General features: G+C 34.5%; 1 protein-coding gene across 3 annotated transcripts in view; it reads left to right on the forward strand.

Moving 5' to 3' along the window:
• LOC149779700 (ketohexokinase-like) overlaps window positions 1-15,081 on the forward strand; it is a 59,314-nt gene that overhangs the window by 3,759 nt on the left and 40,474 nt on the right. The window contains exon 2 of one of the 3 annotated variants that reach the window (XM_089940552.1): window positions 2,896-3,003. The exons of the other annotated variants lie outside the window; for them this stretch is intronic. The gene's annotated coding sequence lies outside the window, so the exon portion shown is untranslated. The remainder of the gene's footprint in view (window positions 1-2,895; window positions 3,004-15,081) is intronic. 3 annotated transcript variants of the gene reach the window in all.

Raw genomic sequence — 15,081 nt, forward strand, 5'->3', positions numbered from 1 at the left:
ATAAACGAGGAGGGACAGTTCTGTCATCGGTAGGCGCCGTTTATTGTTGCCCTGGTGGCAAATGTGTTGCAATTTTACAGGCAAGCTGTGGCTTAAAGCCACGATTTGACTGGCCTAAGGTGGCGTAGTAAAAATAGTTCCCTATATTAGGGGGAGTTGTATAGTTTTATGGCGTGAAATGCAGACCGTACGTTACGGAAAGGTAATGGAAAGAAACCATGCAGTTGTGCAACTGAATGACAATTGGGAAGTTGTCAGAGCTGTGGTCTTGGATTAATTAGACAAACATTATTTATAGAATGGACACGTTGGACTTTCTAGTTTACATCAGTTGTTGTATAGAGGTCTTTGGATTTAGGAGAAACGTATGACTTCAAGCGGAATCGCGCCAGGCTTTGACATCGCACGGTTTAGTGAACCCTTTGAATTGTTACAATATATAAGAAGAAACATGCATGAGACGTGTGCATTTTCAAACTTTTGTTCATCAGATGACATATATATATATATATATATATATATATATATATATATATATATTAACTGTACTTAAAGCTGGTCGTTTTTCTCCACTGTTATACATGTTTGATATCTATATGGACTATAAACTGTTGTTCAGTCTCCCCAACCATGACATCGTAATGCGTCTGAGGCATTACAACTGTGTCCCGAAAGATGGCACCGTAATGTGACTGAGGCATTACAACTGTGTCCCCAACCATGGCGCCGTAATGTGACTGAGGCATTACAACTGTGTTCCCAACCATGGCACCGTAATGTGACTGAGGCATTACAACTGTGTCCCCAACCATGGCGCCGTAATGTGACTGAGGCATTACAACTGTGTTCCCAACCATGGCACCGTAATGTGACTGAGGCATTACAACTGTGTCCCCAACCATGGCGCCGTAATGTGACTGAGGCATTACAACTGTGTCCCCAACCATGGCGCCGTAATGTGACTGAGGCATTACAACTGTGTTCCCAACCATGGCACCGTAATGTGACTGAGGCATTACAACTGTGTCCCCAACCATGGCGCCGTAATGTGACTGAGGCATTACAACTGTGTTCCCAACCATGGCACCGTAATGTGACTGAGGCATTACAACTGTGTCCCCAACCATGGCGCCGTAATGTGACTGAGGCATTACAACTGTGTCCCCAACCATGGCGCCGTAATGTGACTGAGGCATTACAACTGTGTTCCCAACCATGGCACCGTAATGTGACTGAGGCATTACAACTGTGTCCCCAACCATGGCACCGTAACGTGACTGAGGCAATACAACTGTGTCCCCAACCATGGCACCGTAACGTGACTGAGGCAATACAACTGTGTCCCTAACCATGGCACCGTAATGTGACTGAGGCATTACAACTGTGTCCCCAACCATGGCACCGTAATGTGACTGAGGCATTACAACTGTGTCCCCAACCATGGCACCGTAACGTGACTGAGGCATTACAACTGTGTCCCCAACCATGGCACCGTAATGTGACTGAGGCATTACAACTGTGTTCCCAGCCATGGCACCGTAATGTGACTGAGGCATTACAACTGTGTCCCCAACCATGGCACCGTAATGTGACTGAGGCATTACAACTGTGTCCCCAACCATGGCACCGTAATGTGACTGAGGCATTACAACTGAGTCCCCAACCATGGCACCGTAATGTGACTGAGGCAGTTCAAGAAAAAGAAACATGCATGAGACGTGTGCATCTTCAAACTTTTGTTTATCAGATGACATATATAGATGTATATGTACATTACGATCTCAAATCATTCGATTTTCCTTCCCGCACAACTGAAGCCTGGAAAGTATATTTGACAGAGTCCATTCAGAAGTTTTGATTGACACCTGTTCAATCATTGGAGTGAGATGGCAGTGATCTGAAGACGCCTGTTAAGTCATTGGGGTGAGATAGCAGTGATCGGTAGACAGATGTTAAGTCATTAGAGTGAGATGGTAGTGATTGGCAGACAGATGTAAAGTCGTTAGAGTGAAACGGCGGTGATTGGCAGACACCTGCTAAGTCATTAGAATGATGCAAGATCTGGTATCTGATACTTCCAAGAAGCCTGGTTCAGTATGGTTTCATGTTATATTTTGCGACTAATTTTACATAAGGGAGAGATTTGTTGTTGTTGTTCTTGTATGGTTTAACGCCATTTTCAGCACAAGATAGGCTATACATTGTGGCCAGTATTATTGGTGGAGGAAGAACCCTGGAAAACCCCGGGAAGAACCACCGACCCACGAGAAGCTACTGGCAGGCTTTCTCACGTACCCACGTTGGCCGAGCCTGAGACTCGAAATCACGCAGACAGATGTGAGATGACAGTGATCCGTAACGGTGAGCGCTTTAGACCACTCGGCCACTCGGGGCCCCTAAGGGAGAGATACATTGATCTCGTAAAACCAAGGGAAACGATCAGTTGATCAGACTTGGTTCTCTTGCACCAGACTGAAAGAAGTGCTAAATCTTGCTCGTAAAAATATTCAAAAATAGACAAAATGTTTTAGATGAGAACACGCTTATAAACTGTCTACCAACATTACATTTTCTGTCATGTTTAAAAAGCTGTTATAAACTTAAATGAAACTTTTACCAATTTTAAAAATTAAATTTAGAAATTTTTATAAATGTCAACAACACCAAACACAAGAACAACAGCAATAATAATAATAATAATAATAATAATAACAGAATGTTGTTATTTTTGTTGATTTGTATGTCTGGTCGTAAACAGTGAATTCGGACATGATTCCTTCTCTTTCTTTTTTCTGAACTTGTTATTCAGTAATATTCTGCCCGATTTACATGATGAATTAATTTTAATATGCAAACATGATTTTTTCTTCTATATCCGTCCATTGTCGCAAGTAGAATGTAACGAAAGTTACGGGCGACAAGCCGTTAAGTCGAATGTAGAATGTGAGGATAATTCGACCGCAGCTCCGGGTTACAGACTGGTTTAGTAAGCAGGGTCAAGAAGTAAGTCTTCCCGAATCTCCTAGGATTTTCCATTACCTATAGTTTAGTTACCATTTACTCAAGTCATTTCTTCTGTGAATATACTATCATTTTTCATTTGAAAAATAACTTTATTATGTTTTTTGCTGTTATGATAAATAATAATCATTCTCTTTCTTTTAATGGTTGATTTCGTAGCATTTGATTAGCATTTCACATTATAAGCTATTATAATAAACGTAGAGTATGTGCTATTTGCATTTATTTCTCTGATTATGGCGAATCTGTTTTGGGAAGGTATTTCTATAAAATAAAAAAAAACACTCAAGTAATTAGCTAAGGGTTGAAGGAAACTCCACTGTGAACAGTATTCACAAGCGTGGAACATCTTCGTTAGCCAAGATTCCGATATAGGGTATATATATCGGAACCATGGCTAGTGAGGATGAAGCGAGTATTCGTTTCATAAAATGGACCCTCTCTAATTTCGTAACATAATGAATTTTCAGAATATTTTCATGTATGTGTTTGATTATTTGTATAAGTTGTTTCGGTTACGAAAGTATTAATAAACAAAACTAGATAAGGATATAAAGATAAAATTCAGACGAGGAATAAAATATCTGTATTTACATACTTTAGAATATGGCTACTTACATAATCGAAAACGTTTGGAATGTGTTTTATTTACCCACTCGTAAACTGTTTAAATTACGCATAAAATATATATCTATGTATCTACTAATAAAGTAGATATATGACGTCCACAAAACACAAATATGTATGTTTGCCAATTAAGTAGATGCATGGCGTACATAAAACAGATATCTATATATCTACTAATTAAGCAGGTGCATGGTGTCCTTAAAGTACATATCTTCATATCTACTAATTTAGTAGCTGTATGGCGTCCATAAAGCACAGTGCTATAGATTTACTAATCACCTATCATCAGTCAATACAAACTATTCAGCAAATTATTGGAAACAATTTAGCACAGAGTCAACCATTCAGCCAGGAATCACTTTCTCACAGGTAATGCAGCCAATTTAGTCTCACATTGTTCGAGTGGAACTTGTCACACGATTCCTACAAATATAAGTATGAACTTATTGCGGTACAATATTAAGAATACATGAAATAGTTGCTGATCAAATTTTAATGTCAGTAAATCTGCTTTCATAATTTCAATCGACCAGAAACGATGCTCTTAGACCAGTAGATCGTTTGGGAAATCATTCAGGCATGAATCTATTTTTTTGTGTACACATTAGTGCCAACCTAATATTAAATCTGGCCACTGTTCTAAACACCCCCACCGCCCTGAAATTACTTCTTCACAACTACCACTCAAAATAATATTTGCAAAATTTAACAGAAAGCTTCCTGGTTAAAACCTTCAGGTTTGTACATATGTTGCTGATCTGCCTTTAAAAATGACCGCTGTTAATAAAGATAGAAAAACCTTTAACACAAGTTCTTCGCAAAATACCTTAGGTATTATTTGGTCAAATTGACAGATGTGTACCAGTGATGCCGAATCGCCGTCAAATATGTCCGCCGTAACTAAAAATGAAAAATAAAAATATTTATATGACATATTCTTAAAAATCACTGAACTGAATGTGACTTAATTTTACTGAATGCGTCCTAGGATGAAGGCCTTTGGATTTTTTTTTAATGATGCAAATTTGTATTCAAATATGGCCACTGTTAATAAACAGCTATCTATTATTTAATAAAAATGAACATACAGTGTGCTGCATTTTTTGATGATGAATTTTCGGTTTTCAGGCAGATCTGTTGTTGAGTATGGCTGTGAAGACTAAACGCATGCAAACGTTTAAACAATTTCCTCACAAAAAAACCGTTATACAAAACATCAAACATCCTGGTATGATTTTAATAATTGTTGCTAATCCGTTGTCAGTATACCAGCCGTTACAAAAAATATAAACTATTTTTAATGACTTCTCACAAACCACAGACTAATTTGACCAAATTTGACAGAGAAAATCTGCATGAGTAATTTCAGAATTTGTACAAATGGTACCAGTCCACTACCAAATATGGCCGATGATGTCTAAATATATGAAAAGCTTTAAATAACTTCTCAGAACTGCTGAACACAATTTGAGAACAAAAATTGACAAAAAAGAAAGCCTTTGTTGAATTGATCCTGATTGTCCATCAAAATTGGCCACATTACTAAAAATAAGAAACAAAAATCACAGTTACGTTTCAAAAACTGAATGCAGTATAAGCATCCTGGTTAAATACTTTGCACAGAAAATTAAAGATCCAATATGGCCATTGTTGGTACCCTCTCCCTCGACTTCTCAAAATAGGGTCAACAGAAGTTGAGTCAATTTGACAAAAGTATAATGGAATGAATCCTTTCACGTTTTCACAAATGATGCTGATCCACCATGCGATGTAGATGCCATTAAAAAACCCCATAGAAACCCAGACCAGTTAAATGTCAGAAAACTTCATACTGACAAAGATTACTTGGCAAACTGCTGGTGCATTTGGTTGTTATGTATATATCAACCAGGGGTGAGATTTCAGGCCCACTCGGGCCTCTTTTTATTCTGTATTCAAGCTGTTGAATATTCACCTCCCTGTCCTTGTTAAGGACACGATTAACGTCCGTGCATGTGTTAGGGTTGTCCTCGAAAATTATATTCAGGACTTCATTTCACTCCTAAACAATAACGTGCTAGAGTAGTCCTTGGCAGGTATTCACTCCTAAACAATAATGTGCTAGGGTAGTCCTTGGCAGGTGGGTTCAGGACTTTATTTCACACCTAAAAAATAATGTGCTAGGGTAGTCCATGGCAGGTAGATATAGGACTTTATTTCACTCCTAAATAATAAAAACAATCACACTCAAAAAGACAACAACCAACTGAAATCATGTATAGAGGTGTAAGCTATCATTTATTAAGTTCTTTTTACATACGTGAAGTTCATTTTATTTCTTTACATGTGTATGATAAACAGTTTAGTTCACATGTATATATAATTTTTCCAATATGTGAAACAGATTTTCAGATTTTCATATATAAAAGGACTTTTAGACGCATGAACTAAAATCTACTTGTACATGTGCAAAATTATTTTTCATGCATATACAATTCATGCTCATATATTAATTTCTTATTTATATTTGTCAAATTCTCTCATATATTCCTATATATAAACATTTTGTATTCATGCATGTAAAATTCTTTCTCATATATAAAATTCTTTCTCCCATATAAAATTCTTATTCCTGAATGTATAATTCTTTTTAATATATAGAATGTTTTTGTCATATATAAAGTTCGTAATCATGCATGTACAATTCTTTCTTATATGTTAAATTCTTTCTCATATATAAAATTCCTATTTATTCATGTAAACATTCTTTCTCATAAATATAATTATTATTCATGCATGTAAAATTCTTTCTCACATATAAAGTTCTTATTTATGTACGTAAAATTTGTTCTCATTTATAAAATTATATTCCTGCATATGAAGATTTTTCTCATACATTAAATTCATTTCATATATGAAATACTATCTCATATATGAAAATCGTTCTCTTATAAAATTCTTTCTCATATATAAAATATTTATTCATGCATGTAATATTATTTCTCACCTATAAAATTCTTTCTCATAAATAAAATTCTTTATCACATATAAAATTCTTTTTCCTGCATGTAAAATTTATTCTCATATATGAAATTCTATCTCGTATACAAAATTCTATCTCATATACAAAATTCTATCTTATATATGAAATTTGTTCTCATATGTGAAATTCTATCTCATATATGAAATTCTTTCTCATATATATTCTTTCTCATACATACAATATTTTCTCATATGTTAATAGATTTATGACCCCTGATTTACTTAAAACTTCGTCTTTTTCATTGTATTCTGGCAAAATTGTTTAGTGTTATGGCTGCCTGTTTGATTTAAAATTTTGCTTTCATTTTGTACCCTTTAACTTTGGAAAATTTCTTAGATTGAAACCAAATGTAATAAGTTTTATGATAATAAAACCTAGGTCAGATTTTGAGATTTTAATGTTTTATGGTCAAATTCGATACAGTTATAGCCCTAGTTGCATCAAACTGTGACTTATGGTCACATTTCTAGTTTTTCAAGTGGATGCATATATGTCATTTTGATATTAAAGTAGGTATTCATTAATACAAACAATACAACAGCTTGGTGTTTTGTCATTTTGGTTGTAAAGTGTATATACTTTAATACAAACAATACAACAGCTTGGTGTTTTGTCATTTTGGTTGTAAAGTGTATATACTTTAATACAAACAATACAACAGCATGGTGTTTTGTCATTTTGGTTGTAAAGTGTATATACTTTAATACAAACAATACAACAGCATGGTGTTTTGTCATTTTGGTTGTAAAGTGTATATACTTTAATACAAACAATACAACAGCATGGTGTTTTGTCATTTTGCTTGTAAAGTTTATGTATATACCTTAATACAAAAATTACAACAGCATGGTGTTTTGTCATTTTGGTTGTAAAGTGTATATACTTTAATACAAACAATACAACAGCATGGTGTTTTGTCATTTTGGTTGTAAAGTGTATATACTTTAATACAAACAATACAACAGCATGGTGTTTTGTCATTTTGGTTGTAAAGTGTATATACTTTAATACAAACAATACAACAGCTTGGTGTTTTGTCATTTTGGTTGTAAAGTGTATATACTTTAATACAAACAATACAACAGCATGGTGTTTTGTCATTTTGCTTGTAAAGTTTATGTATATACCTTAATACAAAAATTACAACAGCATGGTGTTTTGTCATTTTGGTTGTAAAGTGTATATACTTTAATACAAACAATACAACAGCATGGTGTTTTGTCATTTTGATTTTAAAATGGATATACTTTAATACAAAAATTAAAACAGCTTGGTGTTTTGTCATTTTGCTTGTAAAGTTTATGTATATACCTTAATACAAAAATTACAACAGCATGGTGTTTTGTCATTTTGGTTGTAAAGTGTATATACTTTAATACAAACAATACAACAGCATGGTGTTTTGTCATTTTGATTTTAAAGTAGATATACCTTAATACAAAAATTACAACAGCATGGTGTTTTGTCATTTTGGTTTTAAAATGGATATACTTTAATACAAAAATTACAACAGCATGGTGTTTTGTCATTTTGATTTTAAAGTAGATATACCTTAATACAAAAATTACAACAGCATGGTGTTTTGTCATTTTGGTTTTAAAATGGATATACTTTAATACAAAAATTACAACAGCATGGTGTTTTGTCATTTTGATTTTAAAGTAGATATACCTTAATACAAAAATTACAACAGCATGGTGTTTTGTCATTTTGGTTTTAAAATGGATATACTTTAATACAAAAATTAAAACAGCTTGGTGTTTTGTCATTTTGCTTGTAAAGTTTATATACCTTAATACAAAAATTACAACAGCATGGTGTTTTGTCATTTTGGTTGTAAAGTGGATATACTTTAATACAAACATTACAACAGCATGGTGTTTTGTCATTTTGATTTTAAAATGGATATACTTTAATACAAAAATTAAAACAGCTTGGTGTTTTGTCATTTTGCTTGTAAAGTTTATATATATACCTTAATACAAAAATTACAACAGCATGGTGTTTTGTCATTTTGGTTGTAAAGTGTATATACTTTAATACAAACAATACAACAGCATGGTGTTTTGTCATTTTGATTTTAAAGTAGATATACCTTAATACAAAAATTACAACAGCATGGTGTTTTGTCATTTTGGTTTTAAAATGGATATACTTTAATACAAAAATTAAAACAGCTTGGTGTTTTGTCATTTTGCTTGTAAAGTTTATATACCTTAATACAAAAATTACAACAGCATGGTGTTTTGTCATTTTGGTTGTAAAGTGGATATACCTTAATACAAAAATTACAACAGCTTGGTGTTTTGTCATTTTGGTTGTAAAGTGGATATACCTTAATACAAACATTACAACAGCATGGTGTTTTGTCATTTTGGTTGTAAAGTGGATATACCTTAATACAAAAATTACAACAGCATGGTGTTTTTCAGTGAGTGACTGGTCTGTACTAAGATGTTTTGATCAGTCTTGAAGTATGGCATTGACATACATTTAAGGGGTTCATGTAATATACTTGTATTTGAAAAAGAGGTTCCATTCATATACTGTATTTGAAAAAGGGGTTCATGTCATTATACTGCATTTTAATAAGGGGTTAATGTAATTAATATATTATACTGAGTACATTTAATACAGTATGGTCAAAGAAACATTTATTTTGGGACATTACAATAATTTTAATATATTATGGTCACAAGAAACCTATTTTAGAGGACATAACAATCATTTTAATACATTATGGTAACAAGAAACTTATTTTAGAGGACATAACAATCATTTTAATATATTATGGTCACAAGAAACATATTTTAGAGGACATAACAATCATTTTAATACATTATGGTAACAAGAAACTTATTTTAGAGGACATAACAATTATTTTAATACATTATGGTAACAAGAAACTTATTTTAGAGGACATAACAATTATTTTAATATATTATGGTCACAAGAAACATATTTTAGAGGACATAACAATCATTTTAATATATTATGGTCACAAGAAACATATTTTAGAGGACATAACAATCATTTTAATACATTATGGTAACAAGAAACATATTTTAGAGGACATAACAATCATTTTAATACATTATGGTAACAAGAAACATATTTTAGAGGACATAACAATCATTTTAATACATTATGGTAACAAGAAACATATTTTAGAGGACATAACAATCATTTTAATACATTATGGTAACAAGAAACATATTTTAGAGGACATAACAATCATTTTAATACATTATGGTAACAAGAAACTTATTTTAGAGGACATAACAATCATTTTAATACAGGATGGTCATCAAAATGGTACTTTTGAGGATGTAGTCACATCATTGTAATGCAGGAGTGCTAAAAATAAGTTATTTGAAAGATGTATGAACTACTTTTTAATACAAGAACAACTTATTTATGAAAGAAAGTAGTTTTTAAGGTTCAATGAATATGTCAATATGGGTATCCATTTGAAGGAAGTATTTTTTTAAACAAGATTTGTCAAAACTGTGGAGGCACATTGGCATATGTTACGTATAGATGTGGAGGCACATTGGCATATGTTATGCATAGATGTGGAGGCACATTGGCATATGTTATGTATTGATGTGGAGGCACATTGGCATATGTTATGTATAGATGTGGAGGCAGATTGGCATTAGTTATGTATTGATGTGGACGCACATTGACATGTTATGTATAGATGTGGAGGCACATTGGCATATGTTATGTATAGATGTAGAGGCACATTGGCATATGTTATGTATAGATGTGGAGGCACATTGGCATATATTATGTATGGATGTAGAGGCACATTGGCATATGTTATGTATTGATGTGGAGGCACATTGGCATATGTATGGATGTAGAGGCACATTGGCATATGTTATGTATGGATGTGGAGGCACATTGGCATATGTTATGTATAGATGTGGAGGCACATTGGCATATGTTATGTATTGATGTAGAGGCACATTGACATATGTATTGATGTAGAGGCACATTGGCATATGTTATGTATAGATGTAGAGGCACATTGGCATATGTTATGTATGGATGTGGAGGCACATTGACATATGTTATGTATGGATGTGGAGGCACATTGACATATGTTATGTATAGATGTAGAGGCACATTGGCATATGTTATGTATGGATGTAGAGGCACATTGGCATATGTTATGTATAGATGTAGAGGCACATTGGCATATGTTATGTATGGATGTGGAGGCACATTGGCATATGTTATGTATAGATGTGGAGGCACATTGGCATATGTTATGTATTGATGTAGAGGGACATTGACATATGTATTGATGTAGAGGCACATTGGCATATGTTATGTATATATGTAGAGGCACATTGGCATATGTTATGTATAGATGTGGAGGCACATTGGCATAAGTTATGTATTGATGTGGAGGCACATTGACATGTTATGTATAGATGTGGAGGCACATTGGCATATGTTATGTATAGATGTAGAGGCACATTGGCATATGTTATGTATAGATGTGGAGGCACATTGGCATAAGTTATGTATTGATGTGGAGGCACATTGACATGTTATGTATAGATGTGGAGGCACATTGGCATATGTTATGTATGGATGTAGAGGCACATTGGCATATGTTATGTATAGATGTAGAGGCACATTGGCATATGTTATGTATGGATGTAGAGGCACATTGGCATATGTTATGTATAGATGTAGAGGCACATTGGCATATGTTATGTATAGATGTAGAGGCACATTGGCATATGTTATGTATGGATGTGGAGGCACATTGGCATATATTATGTATGGATGTGGAGGCACATTGGCATATGTTATGTATAGATGTGGAGGCACATTGGCATATGCTATGTATGGATGTAGAGGCACATTGGCATATGTTATGTATAGATGTAGAGGCACATTGGCATATGTTATGTATGGATGTGGAGGCACATTGGCATATGTTATGTATTGATGTAGAGGCACATTGGCATATGTTATGTATTGATGTGGAGGCACATTGGCATATGTTATGTATAGATGTGGAGGTACATTGGCATAAGTTATGTATTGATGTGGAGGCACATTGACATGCTATGTATAGATGTGGAGGCACATTGGCATATGTTATGTATAGATGTAGAGGCACATTGGCATAAGTTATGTATTGATGTGGAGGCACATTGACATGTTATGTATAGATGTGGAGGCACATTGGCATAAGTTATGTATAGATGTGGAGGCACATTGGCATATGTTATGTATAGATGTAGAGGCACATTGGCATAAGTTATGTATTGATGTGGAGGCACATTGACATGTTATGTATAGATGTGGAGGCACATTGGCATAAGTTATGTATAGATGTGGAGGCACATTGGCATATGTTATGTATAGATGTAGAGGCACATTGGCATATGTTATGTATAGATGTAGAGGCACATTGACATATGTATTGATGTAGAGGCACATTGGCATATGTTATGTATAGATGTAGAGGCACATTGGCATATGTTATGTATGGATGTGGAGGCACATTGGCATATGTTATGTATAGATGTGGAGGCACATTGGCATATGTTATGTATTGATGTAGAGGCACATTGGCATATATTATGTATGGATGTGGAGGCACATTGGCATATGTTATGTATAGATGTGGAGGCACATTGGCATATGTTATGTATGGATGTAGAGGCACATTGGCATAAGTTATGTATTGGTGTGGAGGCACATTGACATGTTATGTATAGATGTGGAGGCACATTGGCATATGTTATGTATGGATGTGGAGGCACATTGACATATGTTATGTATGGATGTAGAGGCACATTGGCATATGTTATGTATAGATGTAGAGGCACATTGGCATATGTTATGTATGGATGTAGGGGCACATTGGCATATGTTATGTATAGATGTAGAGGCACATTGGCATATGTTATGTATAGATGTGGAGGCACATTGGCATATGTTATGTATAGATGTGGAGGCACATTGGCATATGTTATGTATAGATGTGGAGGCACATTGGCATAAGTTATGTATGGATGTGGAGGCACATTGGCATATATTATGTATGGATGTGGAGGCACATTGGCATATGTTATGTATAGATGTGGAGGCACATTGGCATATGTTATGTATGGATGTAGAGGCACATTGGCATATGTTATGTATAGATGTAGAGGCACATTGGCATATGTTATGTATGGATGTAGAGGCACATTGGCATATGTTATGTATTGATGTAGAGGCACATTGGCATATGTTATGTATACATGTAGAGGCACATTGACATATGTTATGTATGGATGTGGAGGCACATTGGCATATGTTATGTATAGATGGAAGTGTTTCAGTGAAAATCACAATAATATGACCATCATTTAAAGTCATAACAAGATTTCAAGATTGCCACCATGGCACACAAGTATAATCAAGGTGTAATCAACGCAAATTTTATTTAGGATCAAGATAAGAAGTGTTTTTGAAAGAAGGAAAAAATGTTGCTACAGCCATCCATTTAATAAAAACCCATATCACTACAGCCATCCATTTAGTAAAAGGTCCATTATCATGACAGTCTCCCATTTAGTAAAAAGCCTATTACACTACAGCCATCTATTTAGTAAAATGCCCATATCACTACAGCCATCCATTTAGTAAAAAGCCCATATCACTCTGGTGGCCTAGTGCGTAGCCTCGGATGTGGCAGGTCATGGTAAGAACCCCAACAAGTCATACCAAAGACTTATAAAAATGGTACTAACAGCTGCCTTGCTAGTCACTCAGCATTAAGAGGTTAGTGTTAGGACTGGTCAGTCTGGTGTCAGGATAACGTGACTGGGTGGTACATCATGCTACATGTCTGCGGCATGATACCACAGTGCTAGACATTACTCTACACTTCCGCACTGCAGACATCGTAGCAATAAGACTGAAACATTTTTAAAGCTAAATTAAAAATTCCAATCACATACACATTCACTACAGCCATCCATTTAGTAAAAGCCCCATATCATTACAAGTATCCATTTAGTAAAATATCCCATATCACTACAGCCAACCATTTAATAAAAAGCCCATATCACTATGGCCATCTGTTTAGTAAAATGCCCATACCATTACAGCCATCCATTTAGTAAAACCCCCATATAATTACAGCCATCCATTTAGTAAAAACCCCATATCATTACATTCATCCATTTAGTAAGAACCCCTGATCACTATAGCCATCAATTTAGTAAAATGCCCATATCATTACAGCCAGGACCATTGAGTAAAAGCCCTTAATTTTACAGCCATCTGTTTAGTGAAACCCCCATATAACTACAGTCCATTTATCAAAAAACCCACACGACTACAGCGATCCATTTAGTAAAATGTCCACATCACTACAGCCATCCATTTAGTAATAAGCCCACATCACTACAGCCATCCATTTAACAAAAAACCCTTATCTTTACAGCCATCAGTTTAGTAAAATGCCCATATCATTACAACCATCCATTTAGTAAAAAACCCATATCATTACAGCCATCCATTTAGTAAAAACCCCATATCATTACAGCCATCCATTTATTAAGAACCCCATATCAATACAGCCATCCATTTAGTAAAAAACCCATATCATTATAGTCATCCATTTAGTAAGAACCCCTTATCACTACAGCCATCAATTTAGTAAAATGCCTATATAATTACAGCCAGGATCATTTAATAAAACCCCCATATCATTACAGCCATCCATTTAGTAAAAACCCCATATCATTACAGCCATCCATTTAGTAAAATGCCCATATCATTACAGCCATCCATTTAGGTAAAACCCCCATATCATTACAGTCATCCATTTAGTAAAAACCCCATATCATTACATCCATCCATTTAGTAAAATGCCCATATCATTACAGCCATCCATTTAGTAAAACCCCCATATCATTACAGTCATCCATTTAGTAAAAACCCAATATCATTACATCCATCCATTTAGTAAAATGCCCATATCATTACAGCCATCCATTTAGTAAAACCCCCATATCACTACAGCCATCCATTTAGTAAAATGCCCATATCATTACAGCCATCCATTTAGTAAAACCCCCATATCATTACATCCATCCATTTAGTAAAATGCCCATATCATTACAGCCATCCATTTAGTAAAACCCCCATAGCATTACAGCCATCCATTCAGTAAAATGCCCATATCATTACAGCCATCCATTTAGTAAAACCCCCATATCATTACATCCATCCATTTAGTAAAATGCCCATATCATTACAGCCATCCATTTAGTAAAACCCCCATATCATTACAGTCATCCATTTAGTAAAACCCCCATATCATTACAGCCATCCATTTATGAAAATCCCTTTATCACTACAGCCATCCATTTAGTAAAAAGCCC

Source organism: Sinohyriopsis cumingii, chromosome 17 (genome assembly GCF_028554795.1).
Source record: "Sinohyriopsis cumingii isolate HCF-2022 chromosome 17, ASM2855479v2, whole genome shotgun sequence".
Classification (NCBI taxonomy): Eukaryota; Metazoa; Mollusca; class Bivalvia; order Unionida; family Unionidae; genus Sinohyriopsis; species Sinohyriopsis cumingii.